Source organism: Calonectris borealis, chromosome 22 (assembly GCF_964195595.1).
Source record: "Calonectris borealis chromosome 22, bCalBor7.hap1.2, whole genome shotgun sequence".
Lineage (NCBI taxonomy): Eukaryota > Metazoa > Chordata > Aves > Procellariiformes > Procellariidae > Calonectris > Calonectris borealis.
In genome coordinates, this window is record NC_134333.1 from 2,099,385 (window position 1) to 2,124,873 (window position 25,489).

The 25,489-nt window shown below is 51.9% G+C and overlaps 1 pseudogene; it reads left to right on the top strand.

Moving 5' to 3' along the window:
• The first annotated feature begins 5,431 nt into the window (after positions 1-5,431).
• LOC142091726 (von Willebrand factor A domain-containing protein 5A-like) lies at positions 5,432-19,714 on the top strand (annotated as a pseudogene).
• Positions 19,715-25,489: the final 5,775 nt, after the last annotated feature.

Below are 25,489 nucleotides of genomic sequence, written 5' to 3' on the forward strand. Positions count from 1 at the left end.
CAGATAGAATACCCAAAAAAGTAACACTTCGGAATAGAAAAAATTATTCCTGTTTCACAAACCGTATTGCAATGGAAAAGATCATGGGAAAATTTCCCACCTGCCTTGCTGCAGGACAGTTTGCATTTGTAATTCTTACAGGCAGACTGCTAAGGCTATCAGTAGAATTTCTGCCCTTCTTAACCCAAAATATACTGTGCAAATGGAAAGTAAAATAATATCTAAGGAAATTTGGTATTCAGTTACACTACAGTGAATCTCTAGCAGATTGACAGCATGCCTGTTTGTCTACCTATTCATCCTGCCTGCTGTAATTTTCTTCATATCCTGTGCATTGATGTCCATCCAATATATTCATCCTGGACCAACCTTAGAGGGTAGAAGAGAGTTATAAAAGAATCTTTTCTAATTTAACCAAAATTAATCTGACACACCTCTTAGAAATGCGATTTCAGCCTAGTCTGATATGATGCATCCCCACTTGAAGCGCTTTTGCTCTGGAGCTGAATCGGGTCTTCCAGTGCACAAACCTTCTCCAGATGGCTGTGCCTCTGCTCTGCCTGCCCGTGTACTGCTGAAAGACGAACCTCCACCTGGAACTGATACGAGGTGGGTCACTTGTCCCCCTGCTTGTTTTTCCTGCCGGAATAACAAGTGTCCCTTGGCATTACTGCATTTGGGAATTTACCATTAACAACCCAAAATACCTCATATGTTTTGCAAATTTTTCAGACTATGACACAACTAGAACAGGGTGAAACCAGAATTTTCAGTCTGAAGTAAGATCTTTGCAAAGTAGTTTTCCTATTTTCTTTGTCATTTATTTCCTCTGTTACTTTGTTTCCCATTATCAGTCAAAATTTCAAGAAACCGCTTATTTTTGTGTGGCTATTATTTATATTAAAATGATTTATTTTTCCTAAACTGTGTTCTACAGTGTTGTATTGGGTCTGGCTGGGATGAAGTTAACTTTCCCCATACCGGCCCTCACAGTGCTGTGCTTTGTATTTGTAGCCAGAAGGCCATTGATAACACACCAATGTTTGGGCTACTGCTGAGCAGTGCTCGCACAGCACAAAGGCTGAATCTCCAACAGCCTGCACCCACCCCCCACCCCGAAGGCCAGTAGGCTGGGGGTGGGCAAGAGGCTGGGAGAGGACATAGCCAGGACAGCTGACCCAATCTGACCAAAGAGATATTCCATACTATATGACGTCATGCTCAACAATAAATGCTGAGAGAAAGGAGGAGGAAAGGGGCGCATGCCTTATCAAGATGTTTGTCTTCCAAAGCAACCGCTACGTGTACTGAGGTCCTGCTTCCCAGGAAGGCGCTGCACAGCGCCTGCTGATGGGAAGTAGAGAAGAAATCTTTTTTCTTTTTTTTTCTTTACTTCTGCGTGCAACCTTTCCTTTTTCTTTACTAAACTGCCTTTACCTCGACCCATGACTTTTTCATCTTCTTTTCTCCCCCTGTCCCGCTGAGGAGGGGGAGTGATAGAGTGGCTTGGTGGGCACCTGGCAACCAGCCAAGGTCAACCCACTACAGATGTCTATGTTTTGACTGTATATATACATGTATTTTACACGTTGCCAACTGAATTTTGCCTCTTAAAACACACTGAAACAGACCAGAGCCTTAAAATTCATATCAATCATGGTCAAACTTTAGTTCATTATTGAAACTCCACGCGTGCCCATACTTCATGAATATTTCTGAGCATTGTTATTGAAAGTAGAAAAAATAAGAATGGCTATGGACAGAATAAAATTATAAAAAGAACCTTTTAGAAAGTAAGTATGTAGAAAGTGGGACTTCTTAAAGACAATGAACCTGCTCCAGTTCAGCTGCTAAGTTAAGCAGTTTAGATGGTCGAGTCCAAGGTCAGCTCCCTTGCTGATAAGAGCTGTTGTGAAGAAAGCAAGAAGCAAGGGCCCGTCCCCGCTGTTACCCAACTTGCTGGGTGACCACTGACTGTGCCTGATCCTGACCACTGTCTCTGGACCCAGTCCTGATACTGACTTACCCCTCAGCATCCTGGCTCCTTGTTGGTGAGGTCACTGCTCCCACCCACCTTACTGTTGCATTTGGCTCCCAACTCCCCTTCCCTTGTGGAGCAGCTGGCATTTGCTGCTCCCTGGCAGGGTCCTCCACGTTCAGATCTGCTGGACCCGTGCAGGCTTAAGAAACCAGTGGAAACGTGGTACCCCAAATGCTTCCGTGGATTTGTACCCGGGGCCACAACCTCTCCACAGCTCAGTTCCCCTCCTTTCTGAGCAGTGCTGTCTGCCAGGGATGAATTCACAAATGAAAGCATAGGGTGAATGCTGGAGAACTTGAGAGCATGTATGCGTGCGAGAGGCAGGGGGTAGCTACAACAGTCCCCTCAGCAGCAGCACACAGCTGCCCTCCAGCCCTGTGGCAACTCCTTGTACCATCAGCTGGGTTGTTCACCTGGCTGCTTCCTATTCTGGATGCAAGAGACTCTGCTGTCCTGTCTGGACAGAAAGTATGTGAGCATCCGAGCAGACTACCTTTATGCCACACTAAGACCAGGGATTATTTCATTGCACTTCAAAAGAGGCCCAGACTTGAGGAGGCTGACGTCCTCCAGAGATGCTCAGAAGAGAGATCCTGGAGGTCCAGCGCCCCAAAACCATTCACCGCCATCAAGTGGTCTCCACCAAGAGTCAGTGAGAACCTGCAAGTATGCATCCCAGATGGACAGAAGTTTTGGGAAGGTGAAGCTAGGTTAAGGGGTCAGCAGTTCAGTGTTTGTGGCACTTTTTGACCAAGCATGCCGCTTACTCATCACCTGTGGTGAGGAAAGGACGATCCGAGAGGCAGGAAAGGGTTCCCTAGCTGCTCAAATGCAGCATGTAGCACCTACACGTGGGACTCATTTGCCTACTCAGAAGCATCAGGACTATTGGAGACAACATGGGGTGTTCGGCCAGTTCTTGAAGGTAGTCATGGGCCACATCTACCAGCAGCACGTGAATGTCGGTTACCCACTTCCTCAAAGAATGTGATCTCCATGACTGTAGTGAGACTGGTCGCACTGTGGCAGAATTTGAACAAAGGCAGCTAGAACTGTCTGTGCTGATCGAGGCTGTCACACTGTCAGCACGGCCCTTGGAGTGGTCTTGTCCGAGAATCACACCAATCCTGAGAGGCAGACTGCAGGAAGCTGCCCAGGTTTGCTGGAGAAGCGAGAGTTCAGTGCTGGGCACACTCCCAGTGCTCTGGGAGCAGCACACCTGAAGTCCAATGCAGTTTGGCCCCTTGAGTGTCTAGAGACCACCAGTGAGGTGGGTTGTCTCGACCAGGGGCTGACTGCCAGGGAGCATGAGCACGGGGCTGGCTCATGCAAGGAGAGTGGAGACGGAGCGTCCCAGCGCAGCAGACGAGAGGAAACACCCCCGTCAGAAGTAGGCATGGAAGTTTGAGCTTGTCTGCCAGCTCTTCCCATTCCTCGGCTGGCCAGTGTCTCGGCTTTGCTTCTTTGCAATCCCCCACCCAATTAACAGCCTGGCACTAATCGGTGTAGGGACTTGAGCCCAGCCTCCGAATCTGCAGCCAGTGCTGCAGGCCTGGCAGGGGGACAGGTTCCTGGAGGGCGAGCGCCACCTCCTCGGGCACACGGACACTGCCCCGGCTGCGGGGGCCCTTGGCAGCTGCTGCCCGCTGCATCCAGGTGGGACCGAGCGGGAGGGCTGGCGGCGGGGAGGCCCGGCAGACTCCGCCTGGCCAGGAGCAGTCCCGCCGAGCGATGCGCGGTCCCTCCCCTGGCCGTGCCCGGAGCACCCTGCGGCGGCGAGGGACGCTGCCCCCGCCCAGGACGCCCTCCCCGCCCGGGCGCTGGCGGGGCAGGGCGCGCAGACGCTGCCGGGGCTGCAGCAGCTCATGCGGGGCGGCGTCCCGCAGCGCGGGTGGCAGACGCTCCCGCCCACTCGCCTCTTCGGCTTCCGAGGGACCCCGGCCAGACCCCCGCCCCCGGGGGTGCCCCCTCTGCCCTCCCCATCCCACAGCCTCCCAGGCTACCCGGCATCCCGGATCCCCGCTGCCCCCACGGCCCCCGGGGGACCGGGGGGTGCTCGGGAGGAGCTTTGCAGCGATCCCGGTTGGGGGTGGGGGTGTCTCCGCCCCCCGGCCCTGCCTCCCCGCCCTCCGTCCGTCTGTCCGTCCGCCCGCCCCTCCGCCGCTCTCTCCATCGCAGCCATTCCTCTGCTTACCCAGCCCTGCATCTTCCCGTCTGCCCGAGCATCTCTTGCTCTGTCCCTCCACCCCCCGTTCTGCCCGTTTCTCATCCGCCTGCCCCTCACTCTCCCCCCTTCCTCTTCCAGCTCTCCCTCCGTCCATCCGACTGTCAGTCCGTCCCTGCTGACTCTGGCCGTGGTTCTGGTGAGTGTCTGCTTGTTTGTGCTTGGCTTTGTTATTCTGTCCTTATTCTCTGTTCACTGTCCCTGTTCACTGGGGAGACCTTGCCCCTGTTCAGCCCATCCCTCTGTCCATCCCTCACCCCTGCTCCCCCAAGGACTTGCACCCTGCTTGCTCTGTCTGCCCACCCTGTCAGCATGATGGTGGGGTGGGGATCTTTCTGGTGCTCCCCACCCTGTCACCCCCGAGCGGGAACTGGGGAAATTGAGGCAAATGTGTCTGAACCAGAGAGACTTATGTGGATGGGCTTGGGGTGGAGGGCGGTCCCTGTCACCTCCTTCGCTTGGCCAGAAGACAGCCCCGTGAACTGCACCCTCCCCCCAGTGCCTTTCTGGGATTTCTTCTGCAGCCATGGAATACCCGCCCTGGCCTCACTTCTCTCTCCAACATGTTCCCCCTTACTATCTGGACTTTCAACCTGCCCTCGCAGGTGCTCTCTCTTGTGCAGCTACATTCACACAACACCGTTTGTGATGGGGACCTGCCCATCTCTTCTAAAATGGACCCCTCCACCTGTCTATTCAACCATTTCAACAAAAATTCTTATGTGTCCCTGTTTGTCCACCTATGCATCCATTTGTCCCAAAATGGACCTCATCTGCCATTTATCCATCCAGCCATGGATGGATAGCCATGTATTGTTCATCCCAATACTGTCCCATCCATCCATCCATCCATCCATCCTTGTTTTCACACCTCCTTCCCTCCATCTGCCCTTGCTATCCCTCAGTTCTCTTCAGGATTCTCCCATGGAGGGGGTGGGGTGCAGACCTCCTCAATGCAGAGATGCTCCTGGTGATGTCCCAGTGCTCATGAACAGGGATTTCTGAATCCCTGGCTTTGCTCTGGCTGTACCTGGTGGGTTGGGGCTCCAGCTATGCGTGTAGGACTGGGGAAATGGTAAGGAATCTTCACCAAATAGGGGCTTTCTGGTGGTTTCTGTGGATCTCTCCTCTTACAGGAGACCCTTCTTGTCTGCAGGTCTCCAGAAATGTGGCGTCAGAGCTTTGGACTTCTAGAAAAATCCTGCACCTATGACGGTGAGCTGGGGATCAGAGAGCTGAGGGACATCTGGGGGATGGGGGATGCTCCCAAAGGGTGACAGAGAAAGGAGAAGGATAGGCAGCCTTAGGGGGAAATACCTGGGCTGGACCTTCCCAGAGTGAAACAAGGAATGGCCAAGAGCTCTACAGGAAACAGGCAGGGAGCAGAGGTCTGGGGAAAAAGGGAAGCTGGGGGGCAGGGGGCACTGTTCCATGGCAGGCTCACCCTAGACCCTCAGTAACGTTGGTCACCTAGTCTCGGTTTCCAGGATGGGAACAGCCACGTACTTGAAGCAGCCCCAACCACCTCCTTGTGTCATTCATGTTGCTGATGGACAGGTTGTATCTCTCCCAACATCAACAGGATCCTTTTTGCTGAGGAAGGAGCTCCGCATACCCCTGTGCACAGTGCCTCTGTGTAGTGCTGTGGTGGATGTTGCTATCCAGGATTGTGTGGCTGACGTGGCCTCTGAACTCATCTACCAGAACAAGAGTCAGATCTCCAGAGAAGTCCTCTTTGCCTTCCCCCTGGGCCCCCACATGGCCATTTGCTCCTTCCAGGCCCGCAGTGAGGATGCCAAGGTCCAGGCCATGCTGCGGGATGAGGTACCAGCATCCAGGGACGAATGGGCGAACTGCCAGAGGGGCATGGGATGAGCAGCCCATGGCCTGCCTGGTGATCAGCTTTCTGTCCCTCCCTTTGCCACCCAGGCCCAGCAGCTGCACGAGGCTACAGGAGGCTGGGAGAATCTGGAATACCTTCAGGATCAGTCTAAGTATCCGGGCGAGGTGTTAGCCTGCTTCCTGGGCACCCTGTCGCCTGGCAGGGAGGTGGTCGTGACCTTGCGCTATGTCCAAGAGCTGCCACGGGAGCCAGATGGAGCAGCCCATTTTGTGCTGCCACCCACACTGCATCCCCACACACTCCTGTATGGTGAGTGACCCCACGAGGAACCTGCCCTCGCAGTCACACACCCCACAGAAGGGTCACAGACTCCCCCCGTGCTTTACGAACAGATGCGATGCAACTTCCCTTTGCACCCACAGGGGGACCCACATTTTTCCCCCATGCAGCCCCCGGACAGGTCCACGTATGCTTCCTTGTGCCCCATGAGGGGATCCACACCTCCCACACACATTTCCCATGAACGGACTCATGCACCCCTCCATACGCCTTACTGACAACCCCCAATTCTCTCCATATGTCCTATATATGGATGCCAGGTCCTGCCCCCGCCCCACCCCTGCAGGGAGAGCCTTTGCCCTCCCCAGTGCCATGTTTCTCCTTGCAGCCTGGAATTGTCTCACTAGCAAGCTGCCCTACAGCCTGCTGCTCACCGCTAGCCTGCAGTCACCCCGTGGAGTGGCCAATGTCCAGGCCAACTTCCCCCTCACCCCTTTGACCTACACTGCCCAGGACCGCAGCACTGCACAGGGATGCCCTCCTGAGTGCCAGGATCCCGGGGGCAGCTGAGCGGGGCTGTCACCACTGAGAAAAAGGGGATGCACTGGGATCAGTGCCTGTGCTCCTGGCCCAATGCTGGGTCTGGTCCCCTCCTCCTGTGTATGACCAGGCATCCTTCTCCAGGTCTCACTGGCTGGCAGCCCCCCAAGTCACCATGATTTGGAGCTGCTGGTGTATTTTGGAGACCCTGCTGCAGTCAGTGCCGTGGTGGAGAAGGGAGACCCTGGGGCCCCTCCAGGTTAGTGTAGCTGGGGAGGGAAGATGGGGGCAGCTCTGGGTTGCAGGAGGCATTGGGGCACAGGGAGACACTGGGGATTGTGGGGGCCGAGATATCATTGGGCACTGGGATGGGAATGGGAGGCATTCAGATGGGATAGTTTGGGTCCTGGGGCTCCAGCATGGGGTGCTGGGGACACCGTGGTGAGGTATCAGATATAGCAGCATGCGTATTGGAAGTTCTGTGCTAGGACTCACTGGGGAGCTGTATTGGAGGCACTGGACTGGAATACATGGGGCACTGGGCTGTGCAATTGCTGGACAGTACAGTAGGGTATTGAGGCACCAGTATGGGGCGTCACGAGCTCTGAGGTGGAGGAAGCTGAAAGCACAATGAGAATCAGAACCAGGAGGAGGAGGAGGTCCCTATCTGGCCTTCATCCCACCCCATTCCTCCTCCAGGCTCCCTGCTTGGTGATCCCATGGTGTTGGTGACGCTGGCACCCAGCATCCCTGAGGCAGTGCCTGGGCAGCGCCAGTCTGGAGAGTTCATCTTCCTCCTGGACACCACTTTTCTTGAGCATGCACAGGTAGCCCTGCAGAGCAGGGACCAGGATGGGGTGGAGGAGCAGGTTGATGGGGAGTGGGCCAGGGCAGGCATTTACGGAGGGACAGAGATGTGAGTGGGAACTGGTAGGGCCTGAAATGGTCTTGAAATATCTCGAGTGCCCAGGGGAGTTCAAGGCACCGGCTCCGATCATCCAGGGGAGTTTAGGAGGACCAGACTATGGGCAAAGGTATGCCCCACCAAGTGCCTCCCAAGACCTGCCTGCTGTGTCTTTCCACAGGACTCCCTGCTCTTCCTTCTCAAAAGCCTGCCCCTGGGCTGCTACTTCAACATCTACTGCTATGAAGAAACATCTGTGGGCATCTACCCGTGAGCAAATGTGGGGCAGGCTGGGTGCTATGGGGCTGGATGAGGTGCTGGTGGGGAAGGCTGGGTACAAAATGCAGGGGCATGGTTGGGCGCTGTGGGGCTGGAACGGGTGCTCTGGGGCAGGGTTAGGTGCTGGAGGGCAGGTGTGCGTGCTCTGAAATCGGCTGGTTGGTATGGGGCAAGGTTGGGTGCTGGAGGGCACGACTGGGTACTGTAGGGCAGGGCTAGATTCTGGGGATGGGATCTTTGTGGCATTATGGGATAGCACCTCTTGGGTTCTGCTGAGCAGAGTCTCGTAGGAACTAGAAGCCAGGTCTCTTCAAGAACTCCTATGGGGCAGGGACTTGCAGAGGACCCGAGGGCAGAGCTGTGGCAAATGCTATGGGGCAGGGTCTCAGGGAGCTCTAGGGCCGGCATAGAGCAATGTGCTCTCCAAACATGCCGTGCTCCCTGCAGGCAAAGTGTTGAATATACTCAGGACAACGTGACCGAGGCCGTGTGGCGCATCCCCTCCCCCGGCTCCAGTTTGGGAACTGCGACGAGCGAGGGAAGGCAAGCAGTCGACTCAATGTGAGTGATAAGGCCAGCTTCAACTTTATTGTAAAACCCTACACATATTTATACACTAAGTTCTACCTTATGCATACTTGTCTCACAATCATTGGCTTAGCTCTAAAAATTACATTATCATATTCCTCCTACTTTCGGTTACTGCTACGTGGTCCGGGTTCCATCCTGTTTTTCTTATACTGTACTTTCTCAAAGTTGCTTATCTGCACAGAGCAAGGTCAGCATGACTTTCTTTTCTCCCTTCTCAGCATGACTCAGAATTTTCCCACCGCGGCCTAGTCTGGCTAAATTTCTCCAACAATTCCCCCTTTTTCTTTTTGGACCACCAATACATTGTGGTTCATTTTTACAACATTATTTAAAATACAGTGATATGCTATTTTTACTATAACTATAATTGTTAATAAAATACCAAGCCAGCGCTTGCGTAGTGCCTATGTTAGGCACTAGGGAAGCAAATACATTGGCTGTGGTTGACCATAATTCTATATTGTTGTTACAATCTGCTTGCAATTGATGTATAGACCTTTTGTGTCGATTTGTCGCTACTGTAGTTATATTGAGCCAACTTTGTCGGCTAACTGTGAGCAGAGTTAATTTACCTACATAACAAGGCCCTCCAAAGGCGTTCTTTGGAATGCCAGGCCATGCTCAATCCCCACAGATCAAAAAATATCCGGGGGGAAGAGCTTTGGCCGTATCATTGTTCCACAAAGAGTTATTGGTTCCCTTCATACTCCGTCCATAGGCACTGAGTGTTTTGGAAGCGTTATAATTCCCACAATATTGGCCTATTTCGAATCCTTTCGTAAAAGGTGAAACAACAGTCCAACCGGTGGTATTAACAAAAGGGTTGTTATCATCAGTGCGGCTGCTTATGTCGATCAATGACTGAAAGGTCTGGGCCTGTGCGGCAAAGCGGCTAAAGCTGCCAAACACAAAACATGTCTGAGTAGTAACATTATCAGTTGCATTTCCAATTTTTTCTGACCCCAAAAGGTCAATTTCTTGGGGGTCCCAAGGGAGAGTGTGATTTAGGGCTCTTATTAGTTGTACCGAGCAATTTGCTACAGTAACATTTATACAATTAACTGTTACAGACGTCCAATTATCAACATCTCTGACAATAATTTCAGGAAAGCCTATCAGACATGTTTTAAAGGGCTCAGTTGCCGTAGCTGAACTCAGGCAAAAGTCTGTCGTCCCAGTTTTATTCGCCCACACCACCCATAAGTTCGCACAGCTGGGCAACGGCATCGCTGGGATCAGTACAGACAGAGCTACATTGATCATCATCAGCAACAGCAGCTTTGGTCCAGCGGCTTGGAATCCACTTCGGCCCTGTGGGAGTAAGTACACACATATAACCTCTACCCATATACTTCACTTCTGCTGGACCTTTCCACAGTCCGGTTGCTGGATCTCTATACATAACGAAAACTGGCTTGTCATCCTTATTTTCTTTAGGATAACCATGCACCCATGCTGGTGGCTCTTTCTGATCTGCAAAAATACATAAATGATTTAGCACAAAAAGAGTCTTAACAAGTCTTTCTTGTACATCTGAGATTTCCCTAAATTTTTGCAAATATTGTTTCAGCGTTTGATGCGCCCTTTCAATGATAGCTTGTCCCGTGGGTGAGTGCGGAATACCAGTAGTATGTCGCACTCCCCACGTTTGGAAAAAACGTTTCACTTTGGCGCTTGTGTATGCAGGGCCATTGTCAGTTTTTATCGTTTGTGGCACTCCCATAACTGCAAAACAACTAGTCAAATGTTGCATTACGTGGAGTGCTCATTCTCCTGTTTGTGCTGTGGCCCATATAAATTTGCTATAGGTGTCAATTGTAACATGTATATATTTCAGTCTGCCAAAGTCAGCAACGTGAGTCACATCCACTTGCCACAATTCTCTGGCCTCGAGTCCCTTGGGATTCACGCCGATTCCGAGACCAGGTCCATGGTGGCTACACGTAGGACAGGCCCGCACAATCCTCTTGGCTTCTTCTATGGTGATATTGAACTGTCGGTGCAAGCCTCGCGCATTTTGGTGAAAAGCACTGTGTGCCTCCCGTGCCTTCACAAACTCATTCAGGGGAGCCGCCATGGACACGAGTTGGTCAGCACGTGCGTTCCCTTCTCCAAGTCCCTCAGACCACTTGTGGCTTCTGATATGTATGATACAATAAGATAGCGTGCGTTGTTGTATGGCTGATTGCAGTTGTCGAAGTAGCTCAAACAGTCGCAGGTTCTGCACTTCCTTGATTCGAGCGTCTTCAATGCGATTTACAATACCTGCTACATACATTGAGTCAGTTACTATGTTCAGTTCCTTGTGCATCCATTGCAGGAATGACCAAACAACAGCAGCCAATTCTAATGTTTGTAGAGAATCACCTGTTTCTGCTTGAAGGAGTTGATGTTTCCACTGACCATCTTCGTGCCACGTTGCTGTCGCTTTTCGTGACCTTTTTCCTGCGTCTGTGTATATTGTAACAGCATTTGATAGAGGCCGTTCACTGCGTTTCGGCCGCTCTATCCAAGCGTTATTACTAATCCATTTTAGCAAAGGTGCTTTTAGTGACTCTACCTTAATGTCCAGAGCCTCACTCAGTAGACTCAACTGTAATGCCGGTGATCTTTGCAACCACCACTCTAGATCTTCCCTACGTATTGGTAAGTACACAACATTTCGTTCTGTTCCGGTAATCTGTAAGATGCGTGACCTCCCTTTCCGGATGATCTCCGCTAAATTTCGTGTCTTCTCTTGAATTGTAGTCTTTGGTTGCATTCCGGTAAATATCCATTCTAATACTCTCACAGTCTCCCCCTTTTTCTTTTTGCACTGCGTGAGTGCACCAATAAAATGTGTGGGGCCGTGCAAAACGGTTAAGTCCACAGGTAAGTCAGGGTCAATACGATCCACTGCTCGGTCAACGATGTGGGTACTGAGTTTTTGAATCATGGTTCTTTGTGGCTTTGTCAGTGTGACGATGCTGGTTGGATCGGTTCCTTTTAATAAGGGACGCAAGACCTCTAACTCATCATTTGTAATTCCTGCCACAGGACGCAGCCATTGCAAGTCACCGAGTAGTTTTTGTGCATCATTCAAGGTGCGAATCTCTGTTCGAATGGTTAATTTTTGCGGGCTCACTTGTGATTCAGAAATGTTCCAGCCAAGGTATTTCCACACTGGAGACCGCTGGATTTTTTCTACTGCTATCACGAGATTTTTTGCTTGAAGCTGCTGCTGTAAAAATGTTTCTTGTTGCATCGAGAAAGGCTGCTCTTGTGCAAACAAAATATCGTCCATATAGTGATAGACAGTTGTCTGGGGCTAAGCCTCTCGAACAGGCCTTAAAGCTGCATCAACAAACAATTGACATAAGGTGGGACTATTTTTCATGCCTTGAGGCAATACAGTCCATTCAAACCGCAAAGCAGGCCCTTCTCTGTTGATAGCTGGTAAGGTAAAGGCAAATCTTCGAGTGTCACCGGGGTGCAACTGAATTGTAAAGAAGCAGTCTTTCAGATCAATTATTAAAAGATGCCATCCTATGGGCAACATGGCCGGATTTGGAAGGCCTGGTTGCAGGGCTCCCATAGCTTGCATCTGTTGATTCAGTGCCCTTAGATCGTGAAGTAGTCGATACTTCCCGGATTTTTTCTTAATTACAAATATGGGTGTGTTCCAAGGACTGGTAGAAGGTTTGAGATGACCTTGCATCAGTTGCTCTTGCACCAACAGATGTGCTCGTTGCAGACTTTCCTTTTTCAACGGCCACTGCCCGATCCATACAGGCTCGTTTGTTAGCCACGTCAGTGGGATCGGGAAAGTCCACATGGCAGTGACCGTACCTAAAAAGGTGGTTCTGTAGTGAGAACAACTCCCAATTGGTTTAGCACATCTCGTCCAATAAGTGCGTCAACTCCTGTTGGTAGGGGCATAACTGTCACATAAATTGATGCAGTTCTCCCATCAATGACGATTTGTATTCTTTGTTGACTACGTTGAACATATGCCGTTCCTCCTACTCCTTCTACTCCTCCTATTGCGTTCTGCAAAGGCCAGTGATTAGGCCACTGGTTATTGGCGATGATGGTAATGTCGGCACCCGTGTCTAAAAGTGCTGATAATTGTTTTTGATCAGTTCCATGTAAAAGTGTGACGTGAGCGAGTGGGCGCTGGTTCATTGGTATAGACAACATTGCCAGTCGTCCTGTAGATCCAAATCCACTAGATCCGCGAAAATGAGCGGTCTCTGCTGCCATCTGCTGGGTTAATTGTTGAATAGGTACAAGTTGGGCGATGCGGCTTCCCTTCGGGATATAAACTGGTGGGAAGTTTGTTTGTACAACTATATAGATTTCTCCTGTAAAGTCACAATCGATAAGTCCTGGTAATATAAAAAGTCCTTGGAGACCACTGGATGATCGCCCCAACAACAACGCTCCATGAGATTGTCCATTGATAACTATGGGCCCTTTAATTCCTGTAGCAATTTTTCGCGGCCGGTCGTCAATTAGCGTGACATCTACTGCTGTTGCCAGATCCAGTCCGAGGCTCCCCCTGGTTGCTGGTCGAAGTTGGGTTGCTGGTCGAAGCTGGGCAATGGCGTCTGGTATCTCTGCACTGTCATTTGGTTGGGGGCTGCCGTTGGCCTGAAGGTGACCGGAGCCGCGATTGGTGTCGGCGCGCTGCGGCTCTTGGCGCTCGGTTTCCCGTTTCCCGAACGCCGGCAGACCGTAGTATTATGATTATTCATTTGACAGTTCTGGCAGCTCCCGACATTGTCGACGCAGATGTCCTGGGTAGCCACATCGGAAGCACTTATACTCTCGTCGGCCAGTCGTCTTACTTTGGTGGGCATCCGGAGGCTTCAGTGGGGCAAGAGCTGCAAACGCCTGTCCCTGCGCCTTGAGTAATTTTTCCCCTAGTTCTCTGGTTGTTTCAACTAACATGGCTTGAGCTCCTACAGGAACTCTACTCATTCGCTCTAACATGACTTCTATGGTGGCGTCTAAGGGTAAGGTGACAAGGATGCCCTTCGTATAAGTATTACAAGTCTCTAATACACACTGTCTCAGCAAAGGTCCTTTCATAAAATCTGCCATATCTGCGCGGTCAATAGCGTCTGTGACTCTATCTACAAAAGATGCAAAAGGCTCCTCTCTTCCTTGTTTAATTGACATATATGAGGGAGGAGCCGGTGTAGTTTTAACTTTCTGCAAGGCTTCTCGTGCTAATTTCATAGATTCTAACAACACGTCTGGGCCAGTTTGCATCTGCATTTCTACAGAGGCAAAAGGACCTATACCCATTAGTTGTTCTACAGTTACTCCAGCTAAACGATCATTTGGGGCTCGGGGCGAGTGCGCAGATATTTCACAAAGTCTTTGCCAGTGAGCTTGCCAAAGTAATTGTTGTGATTGCTTCAAAATAAGCCTCATTATGTTCTTAATATCTTCTGGACATAGCATTCCGCTACCCCAGATATAGTTTAGCATTTGCCTTGCAGGCTCACTATGCACTCCCGACTCATTAACCGTGTTTCGCAATTGATTTAATGTTTTCCAATCTAGGGCCTGATGCACCCCAGTCATAGCCCCCGCGTTATCTACCTGGTAGATTACCAGGAAGGCTTGAGGGCTAATTTGATCTAATAAATCAAAATCTTTTTGTTCAACAGCTTCTCGTGCTATTTTGTCCCAACTAACCCGCACTAAACGTGGCTGTTGATAAGCTTGGGACGGGGGGGGGGGGGGGTGGGGGTGGGGGGGGGTGGGGGGGTGGGGGTGGGGGGGTGGGGGGGGTGAGGGGTGGGGGGGGTGGGGGTGGGGGGGTGGGGGGGGTGAGGGGTGGGGGGTGGGGCCTTTAGAAGACTTTCAGCTTGAGCAGTCTCCTGTCCGCTACCGTCTACCCTCTCATTTTCACTTGGACCCTCCCCCTCCCTTTCCCCCGGCGGTGCGGAGGGACAAGCCCTTTCTGTCGGCGGATCAGGAGGGGGACGAGAGGGTCGGCGAACAACGGGAACAGGAATTCCCGAAGGCGGAGGTGAAAAGTAGTCACCCCCTGCTGTGAGACGTCCAGCGGCAGGATCGGACTGCTCAAGCCGATCTGAGGCGGCTGTAGCTATTCGCCTTTCAGTTTTATATCTTTTTATACAATTAATAACATCTCTCCAAGATTTCATTAATTTTCTTGCTGATTTATCATCATCAATTACTAGATCCCACAAACAATCTCCATAAGAACGCCACTCGTCTACTTCAAACATACTTTCAGGGTTTTTAAAAAACCCTTTCGCTTTCCCTAACGCAATTAACCCAGCCAGGTCTTTTAATTGGCTTACTCCCCGCTCTTCTAAAAAGCATTTTAAAATATCGAAGGCTACCTCTACTTCCATTGCGCGCTTCTCTTGACCCTCTTAATTATCCGGTCGTTTGCAGCCTTTTCCCACGGGTAGCCTTCTATCGGATGGCGAACCCCTTTTAATCATCCTAGGTTCAAGCACGGATCAGGCACGCCGCGACAGCGTCTACTGATCTTCTGCTCCCTGGTCGCTGCTACCAGTGCTTCTCCGATCTCACTGTCCGGTGGAAAACAGGGATGAGGGGTCCCTGTTCGGGCGCCACTTGCGACGAGCGAGGGAAGGCAGGCAGTCGACTCAATGTGAGTGATAAGGCCAGCTTCAACTTTATTGTAAAACCCTACACATATTTATACACTAAGTTCTACCTTATGCATACTTGTCTCACAATCATTGGCTTAGCTCTAAAAATTACATTATCATATTCCTCCTACTTTCGGTTACTGCTACGTGGTCCGGGTTCCATCCTGTTTTTTTTATACTGTACTTTCTCAAAGTTGCTTATCTGCACAGAGCAAGGTCAGCATGACTTTCTTTTCTCCCTTCTCAGCATGACTCAGAATTTTCCCACCGCGGCCTAGTCTGGCTAACTTTCTCCAACAGGGAACCCTCCGCTCAATCTACAATACCCCCCACCCCCACGGGCATATGTGCATATGTGCCAGGTCTGGGTGCAGGGTCATGGAGGGGTGGAGGAACGGGTGTCCCAGGAGGAGAGAGAGGACACAGGAGTGTGGGTGGGAGGAGCCACCCAAAGCACAGGGTGGTCACAAGGGAAGAAGAAGGATAGTGTGGGGTGTGGGGGAATGGAGAAGTGGGTCTATATCTTTGGGGGTTTCTGTCCCTGAGTGGATAGCTCTCCCCGGGGTAGTCTGTCTACAGGGGGTCTCTCTCCTGGGCCCCTCTCTCCATTTCAGGGGCCTGCTCTCCCCATTTTGGGGTTCCTGTGCAGGGCCCCACTATTCAAGTCCCCTGTCTCCCAGCTCTTCATCTTCATGGCCGGGCTACCCCCTGACAAGGAAGCCATCGCAGCTGAGGTCTGCCGTCACCGCAACAGCCACCGGTAATGGGGACTCCCTGCCCCCAGTCCTCCAGTCTCCCTTTGATTGTCCAGTCATTTCCATCCCTGATGGAATGATGAGGGCCCCTGTTCACCAGTGCCTGTCCCAGTCCTTGTGCCCCTCCAAGTGTCCCAAAGACCCTCCCCACCCTGCACAGCTCTCCAGTGCCAAGCCCCAATGCGGGAGTCTTTGCTTACTACTCCCACCACCAAGGCACCCTTCACAGAGTGCGCAGGGAGACTGAGGCACAGGGCTTGTACACCCTGATGTGCCCCCAAGCTCTGCCCCAGCCCCACTAGGCTGACCCCAGCCCTGCCCCAAGTCCCAGCTCTTCTCTGCCAGCTGCATGACTAAGCCCAGCTCCAACCCCAGCCCCTCACTCCCTGCTCTTCCTCGTGCCCCCTTGTTCTGCACTCCAGCTTTGTTCCCCCAGCTTTAACTCCAGCCTATGTTCTCCAGCTCTATCCCAACATCCTTGCACCCACCTCTGGCTCTCATTTCTGACACCTTTCCCTGCTTCCCCATAGGTGTTTCTCCTTCTGCTTCTCCAAGGACAGCGCTGCCCTGGCTACGGCCCTGGCCAGGGAGACAGGGGGTGAAGCTACCTACGTCTCCTCTGACAACAGGATGACAGTTGTGGTAGGAACCCAGGAGCCCTGGCAGGTCCCCCTCTATTCCATGGACACACTGACTTCCAAGTACGCCGGCACCTGGACTGCCCACACACAGTAGTTGAGACCCAGCTGCCCCAGGAACCCAAGCACTGAGGCTTCCCCTGACCCTGCTCCACCACCCCACCCGACCGAGAAGCCAGGTGCCCAGGCTGTGCCCCACTGTGTGCCCTGACCTGACTGTGCCCAGGGAACCCAGCTGGAGCAGGCTACCCCACACATTCCACTGTCCCCAGGGAACCCCGACACCAGGGGCCATGGGCTGAACCCTGGTGGAGCTGCGAACTGTGGTGTCCTACCCTCTGTCCCCAGGTGTTGAAGTGCCTGAGGAGGGCCCTCAAGCCAGCAGCTGAGGGAGTCTCTCTGAGCTGGACCCTGCCCCGTGGCCTGGAGGTGGAGGTGCTGGGGGGCACCCCTCAGTGCATCGTTCAGGGTCAACACAGCCTCCTCTACGCCCAGATCCATGGACAGGCAGAGGTGAGAGCTGGGACTACAGTCACCCCCAGTTACCTCCCAATAGCCTCCCAGTAACCACCAGTAATCTTTCAGTAACTTCCTAATATCCCCCAGTAACCATCTTGTGTCCCCAGTAACCTCCAGTAGCTTCCCATGCGTTCCCAGGATATGACGGTGGCCAAGGGGGTCATGACCTTGCAGTACCACCTGGACAGCCAGGATGTCACTCACACAATTGAATTCCCACTGTGCCCACAAGGAGATGGCCGGTGAGAGCCTGTCCCAAGGGAAGATGCGTGCATCCCCTCATTTCTAACATGGACTCCAGCTGGGAGGGGCCCAGATAGCTTATGCATTCCCACCTTCCACACACAACCCCAAACTGGCAGAGAACCCAGGTGTCCAAGCAAGCCCTCCTTCCCTGCTTTGACCCCACAGGGGTAGGACCCAGGAACCTGGGCATCACTTCCCTCCAGACAGACGAGGACCCAGGCATCCAGGTTTTCCCTCTGCCCATCCTCACCCCCGAAGGGAGAGAACCCAGGTGTCCAGGCCCCCTCTCTGTCCACCTTTCCCCAGCATGCAGACGAGCCAGGCGGTCAGGCCTCACCCCTCTCTGTCCCCAGGCTGGCTGGGCATCGTCTGGCCGCAAGATGCTTGCTGAAGAGGTTGTTGCCAGAGGCTGCGAGTGGGTCAGGCGATGAACCAAGGCATCGCGCGGTTGAGATCAGCCTCACTTCGGGGATCATCTGCCCCTTTACCAGCTATGTGGGGTTTACACATCACAGAGGGTCACCTGGTACCGAGGTAAGGAAAGACACTTGCAGAAAGAGCTGGTGGGGCAGCTCCATGGGATGTTCTCACTCCACTGGAGCTGGAACCCCAGCCACAGGCCACCCCCAGTCTCATGGGGCAGGCCCCATCACCACCAGGTGCTTCTTTCCCACATGCTTAATTCAGCCCCTTTCCCTGTTTGCCCTCGAAGGGCCCCTGGCACTGTTGCCACCCCGCCGGTCACTCATCCCCTGCCAGATCGTTGAGCTTCGTGGCTCCAGTAGAGTCTCTTCCTGCTATCCTAGGACCATCTGGGTCCCACCTGGCTGGCTGACAGCAGTGTGTCAGTCATGGCTTGCCCTCCATCGACTCGCCCATGGCATTGCTGCCCTGCCCCAGCGGGGGGCTTGCTCAAAAGGTATGGGGTAATCTAATGTCTGATAGGAGGGTTACGCTGCCATGTCTTGCCCATGGCGTGGAAACCAATGAATTTTGCCTTTAACCCTTCCCTTAGTTACCCTTAAACCTGCAAGTCTTTCAGCGAATACAAGACCCAGCTCAGGGAAACCCAGGGAGGGACAAGGACGGTGCTAGATCATAAATACACATTTGGATAAGATGTGTTGGAGGGCTATCATGAGAGGACTTGGGACATGGCTGGGCAGGAATGCCAGGAGAAGAGGCAATGGTCAAAGTTGGGGGTGAGTTAGGGGTGTCCAGAAAGCTCTGTGGGTGGGAGTGCTTTGGGGACATGCAGGAAGGAGCTTAGAGTGCAGGTAGCTGCCTAAAGAAGAGCAGAGATAATGTTCTGGGGCATTACAACCAAGCAGTAGAGAGGGGTCAGCTTCCTGTGATTCTCCCTCCTGTTCACATCTTCTCCCACAGCATGTAAACCACCAGCACCACCTATTTCTTCTCTCAAGTATGTGGATCCCACGGAATTTGTTTTGCGCTCTCCAATTTTTGGGTATTGGTTAACCAAAGCCTTTGCTGAGTGCCAGGAGCTGGTGGTGCTGCAGAATGTAGATGGCTCCTGGGCCCTCAGCTCAGGCTTGGCCTCTGTGCTGGAAATGGATGAGGCTGAAATCAAGGGAAAGATGCCTGGTGAGGTAGGGGGAGAACCTCTTATGGTGGCAGCGTGTCATCCTGGGGCAGTGGGAACCCCTTGGCTGGTGGCAACACTGGCATCCCAAGGGCAGCCAGAAAGGAATGAAGGGATCAGAAACCAGAAGCCACAAAGGAAGGGGTGGGAAGCAGTGAGGGGGCAGGGAGGATGCCTGAGTCATTGTTCTCCTACAGGCCATGGAGCCAAGCATCTGGGCCACAGTGCTGGCTGTGACCTGGCTGCACAGAAATGACAAGTGTTACCAAGGCCTCTGTGAGTTGCTGGAGCTCAAGGCTGTGACCTGGCTGTGCAGCTGAACTGGTGAGTCTTGAGGGTCCTTTTCCTGCTGATCCCCACAGCACAGCCTCCTCCCTTCTCTCTCCAGTGGGACCTGCCTCACCCCTTCACAGGACCACAATTTCCTGGGGGCAGTTGAAGGAGTCCTGTGTCCCCTTTCTCCTTTCCATCTGTGGACTCTCCCTCCTGCCTGACTCCCCTAGTGCCCCTGTCTCTCCCTGATTGCAGTGTCCCAGCTGGACAAGTGCCTGGAGGCAGCCAACACCCTCCTTGGGAGCAGCGTGAAGCCGAGCATCTTCAGGCTCTGAGCTCATCACATGCCTTGTGCTACAGACCAGCAGCACCTGCAGAGCTAAAAAGGGCCAGAAAGTAGAGCCTAAATTCACCTACCATGCTGGGATCCTGCTACCAGCTGGGATCTTACGTTACAGATGAATTCTCACTGCTTATGTCTTCTACTAGTTGGGCTGAACCTGTACCATGCTGAGCTCCTCAAGAGAAAAGCTCTAGTTCAGAGCCTCCAGCGTGTCTGGTTTGGGCAGGGGTAGGAATGGGAAGGAAGCATCACATTCCCCAGTGGCTGCCCTTCCCAAATTAGGCTTTGGCAAAATGGGCTACTGGCGTCCACAAAGATGGCGCTTAGGGACATCGTTTAGTGGTGGACTTGGTAGTGTTAGGTTAACGGTTGGACTCGGTGATCTCAAGGGTCTTTTCCAACCCAAATGATTCTATGATTCTATGGTTTCTGTCTTGACAAGAGAGTGCTGTGCACACCAGAGAAGATGAGTGCTTAGAGGTGTCAACAGCAGGCACAACAGCAGTGGCTCCCAATGAAGGACTCCTGCTGCACCCCACTTGCTGACCTCTTTGCTTTACCCCGAAAGACCAGGCTGTGTCAGGAACTCCCACACCTGCATTGCCATGTAAAACAGTGGTTTTGGAAGTAAAACTCTCATCTACATCAGAGCCAGCCCATCATAATGTCCAAGAGAGCTCATGTGGGGCGAGGTTGATTTGAAAACTGCCAGCATGTTGGAGGTAGAACTGCAGGAGCTTTGATCAGCAAACCAGTCGTGCAATGTACTCCCTCCTGCCCCAGGGCCCTGAATTCATGGGTCTCAGCCCATGTTGGCAAAGTCTCTGATTCATTTTCCAATAAACGGTGAATCTTCTGTAAGCCAAAAGGTGTGACATAGCCTTTATTTCAGTTGGGCCCATGATCCTTCCTTGCACGGGAGTCACCAGGAGGGGCATGAAAGGACGTCGCTTCCCAGAGAGCTGTGGATTGCAATACAGTACATAAGGTGCTGCCATTGCTCTTGGGAGAGCACAGACCTGTTCTAGGTTAGCAAGACAAGAGCTGAGGACTTGCCAGGCTTTTTCTAGACTTCTTGAATTTATTTCAGCTTGGTCTTAGTGGTAGCGGCTTTAGTAGCAACACTTCACCCAGCAGATAGATGGCTGATGTCTAACTTATCTTAGCTGCAACAGAAAAGGTGTCAGGTGATTAATGTCCAACTTGGTTTTAGCTTTAACTTTTTAACTTCGTTGGAGTATGCGACTCTGAAAATAAATGCTGTTCTCCCTTTAAGCTTCACCTCTGCTGTCTGGAGCAGACACAGCACAATGTCTGTGTGCACTGGCCACCCCCTCCTGCCCTGGAGGTCAGTGGGGAGACAGTGTCACCAACAGTGACAGAGGGGTCACCTTCGCCAGAGATGCAAATGGGATGGGACTGAGCGGAATGTGCCCTCCCACTCTCCTTGGGGTGTAGAAGGAGGAAAGAAGGGCACTGGGGACCTCACATTTTGGAGAGGTGAATCACGACTGTGAGGAAAATACCGGTAGCTCAGCTTACTTCAGCCACCAACAAATGCATTGTTGATCCAGGGAGAGGTTTTGGCTTCTTCCCTCCAAGAGACTCCCAAGGGTGACTCATCTGATCATAGTTTGTTGGTCTCCATGGCCTGGAGGGGATACCAGACTTTGGTTCTTTCTCCCCGTTGACCATTGGCAGAGGCTGAAAAGGCAACCTCAGTCACCCACAGCTGCTTAATTCTGAAGGAGTCAATCCCATTACGGTCTTCTGCAGGATGTGAGCTGAATTCCCTTTCCGGAGCCTCACTGGGCTCTGCTGCATCAGCTTGGAAAAGCCTGTGCTTGTTGCCCCACCTCAGTTTCTCTTTTTCTCAGAGCAGGCTGAAATGCTTTGGAGGTCTGGGGAGGGACAGCCATTGCCTGAGGTGTTGAAACAGTTTGCACCAGCTCAGAGCTTTCATCCTCCACAGGGATACCCTTATGCAGTGCTCCCTCCCTGAAATCCCAAGGGAGACACCCTCCAGGACACTGATTATTTCCGTAACACTAGGAAATGGCAGTCGGGTGCTTCAGGCCCAGAGCTCCAGCTATGGAAGGAAGAGTGAAAGAGCTCCTTCTGTTGGCCTTCCTGTGAGATAAGGGTTTTCAGAGAGAACAGGGAGGGAAGTGATATGGGGCAGAACAGGTGACACCCAGACCTGAGTCTTCCTTCCCAGGCACCACCACAGGAAAAGTCATCACTTCATGCTGAAGATTAGAGGAAAGTGCCATGTTTGCTGAGGCACATCTGGGCTCTTCTGATTTAACCAGTGGTCTTTACACAGTGAAAACGAGAGGCAAAGATGTGTGGTTTAGTTCTGCCCTTTCCTGGATGTCTTTCTCCTACTTACCCCTTCTGAAATTCTAGAGAACATGGCTCTGGGTGTTGAGTTACAGCTGTGCTGTTGTGGTGTTGGACCCAGCCCTGGGACACTCACACACCTCAGGTGAGGTGCTGGAGCAGCTTGGCAAGAGTATAGGCCAAGGTGGCCAATACTTCTCACTTCATCTCCCACTGGGCTGTTCCATAAAACACTCCCTCTCTCGTTGTAACCTGGGTTTTCACCTCACTCCTTCAGGTTTTTAACACTTAACTCTCATCCATTTGCCCAGGAGATTTGGAAACTCTTCATTCACAGTGTTCAGTGGGGGAATCTCTCCTAATTCCACATGTCATCAGCATTTCCAGACACAATTCATCCCAGCCTGGGAGAAAGGTGTATTAGAGTTTGAGTGCATCACTTTTTTGAGCAGCCTATTCATCCCAGGATTTCTATGGACCACCTAGGTGCTTTCATTCACCATCTCCATCTCCCTGTAAAGGCTCGAAAGTCATGGGGAGGAAATCAACAGGGACATCATTGTGCTTATCCACAGTGCTGGGAAAACCCTAGGATGCAGAGAGTTCTGTTCCTCAAGTGTGGACGTGCCCTGAGCACGCACTCAGGCTCGTAATGGGTGCTTACCACAAGCATGCACTGGATGATGCTCCTTCCCCACTTCACCCTCTGTTCACTCAGCCTCTTACTGACAACACTGAGCACAGAGCCCCAAAACCACAGCTGAAAGCTCAGAGGTACTCAATACCTGCAGTGCCTATTCTTCTACTGACAGGAGAGCGGGCATCTGATGTGATACGACATCAGTTGTGTGATTTCCTCGGTTATTGGGGAGGAAAGTGTAAAGCTGTATGTCGTGGTTTAACCCCAGCCAGCAAATAAACCCCAGGCAGCCGCTCACTCACACCCCCCCCCTCCCCCGCCCCAGTAGGATGGGGGAGAGAATCAGGAGGGCACAAGTAGGAAAACTCACGGGTTGAGATAAAAACAGTTTAATAATTGAAATAAAACGAAGTAGAACAGTAATAATAACAATGAGAGCAACAACAATAGCAGAATATACAAAGCAGGCAATGCACAATGCAACTGCTCACCGACTGCCAACTGCGTGTCACGAATGGGGGCGAACCCCCCCGCCCTGTTTTTATACTGAGCATGATGTCACATGGTATAGAATACCCCATTGGCCAGCTGGATCAACCACCCCAGCTGTGCTCCCTCCCCACAGCTTCCCCTGCACGTGGCAGGGCATGGGAGGCTGAAAAGAGGAACAAAAAGTCCCCAGTGCAGGCACCACCCAGCAACAACCAAAGCATCAACGGGCCATCAAGGCTCCGCTCACACCAAACCCAAACCACAGCACCCACCCCAAGCTACTGGGAAGAAAGTTAACTCTGTCCCAGCCGGAACCAGGACACTGTATTAGCCAGTGAGGAAAGAAACTGTGACTATAAGAAGTATATGTGTAGAGATCTGTGATACCTGACATAGATTGTGGCATGTGGTTATGATAATCACAGCAACAGCAGGTGCATTTATATCAGTTATGTTTGTTTAAATTTGCCAGTCTGTGTCTACAATGTAGCTGCGATATGATTAACTCTGACAACTGGCGGTGGATACCAATCAAAAACGGAGCCAGCCAGCCATGGTCACTATTAGCAGTGTAGTGCTGTAGTTATGCAGGCACTTTCAGATGCCTTAGGACAAGCACTCTCAGATCCCTGAGAGCTACCAACCTGCTGAGGTCCACAAGACCTGCGTACTGGCCCTTAGAGTCCATGCTCAGGACACAGGGGTTTCAAGATCATCCCACCTGACGTGTTGAGGTGGCCTGGAGAAGACCTTTGCCTCCTAGTCTGCACTAGGAGGTGCTGGTTTGCTATGGTACCAGTAAGAAAAGCACTCAGGCCCTGTAAACTATCATTTAAAATGCTATTTATCAAAGCTAACTCTATGAAGAAAGAGAGGATCATATAGAAAATGTTATGTCCCTTCAGATGCTGGGAACACCAAGCTGTAAAGCATCAGCTTGGTCTCCAACCAGGGTGCAGTACACTGCACAGATCCTGTGCGTGGAAGGGTCACTCAAGCTACTGGAGGATTTTCTTCAAGGAAAACAACGGTATTCATCATTTCTACTGTCAAACAGAAAGGACGTTCACGTGTTCAGACGAGAACTTCTTACTGCACTTTCAGACACAGGCAAGGACAGGCAGGAGCCGTAATCGCCAGCACCAAGCACGCGCTGCCTGTGGGCTCCTGCGTTAGAAGGAGCTGCTGAGGTTGTCCTGCGGCCGGGGCATTTGTGCAGCGCAGCCCAGCCTGACGGCCATGCTCTGCATGCAGCACAGCACAGCACGGCACGGCACGACATGGCACGGCACAGGCCTGAGCCTCCTCCGGCTAACTGTTATGTGGGCCACTAACTCCTCGACGTGCAACGGTCTTCGGTCAGGATCACTACACCTCTACAGCAGTTTGTTAGATGGTGGGGTCTTCACTGATGCCTTTCCTGCTAATCTCACCCCTTGACCTTTGAGCTGGCCTTTTATCCCCCCTAAATTCAATGTGGCTTTCTGGACTTCCTCAGTTTCTCCAGACAGGTTGTTGTTTATTGTGCCTGTTAAGTCAGTTCTGTCTTCCTGAAGAGTCAGCTCTGAGACTGACCCCGAGTCACTTTGTTCTTGTTCTGCAGCTGTCCTATCAGTGATGTTATTGAAGTAGCCATCCTATGACGTAATAATTAGCTAGATACGCTCATGCAGCAATTCAGCAAGCAATGTTACCTTCTGTCTCACCATACACAAAGCTCAGTATACTTGTGCTGGCCCCTCTTCCACTTACTGTGGATCTGAGATTTAAATCTCCTCTTAGACACTAAGTTGTCTTTCTCCTGCTGATAGCAAAAGGAACTCTGTCCTTGACACCTGTGAAGAGCATATTGGGGATAAGTTGAGGCATAGTCATTGGGCTGTTGAAGTCTGAGCAAATGCCCATTCCCTTTTTATTCCATTGAGAGTAGTAGGTACCTTCCTGGGGCAACTCATCTGTGTGGTGGAAAGGAGTGCTCCTAGGACGAGCTCTCTCCAAGAACCCGTTCCTCTTCTTGCACTAAGCGTGGAGCCCCTAAAGGGAACATGAATACAGCCTGATGTGCGCAAAACACTGCTTGCTCTCTGGTAACATTTTCTTTCACAAACATTCCCTCTCTCATAGGTGCCCTTTCTGACAAGAGGGGAAAAGAAAGACCAAGGACACTGCATGGAGAAAGGGGAATGGGAAAAACAGACGACACCGAGAGAGTTTTTCCTGCTGGGATCCAGGAAAGCACCTGATTCCAGGTGCCTCTCTTCCTCCTCTCTCTCATTGTCTGTGCAGAGACTG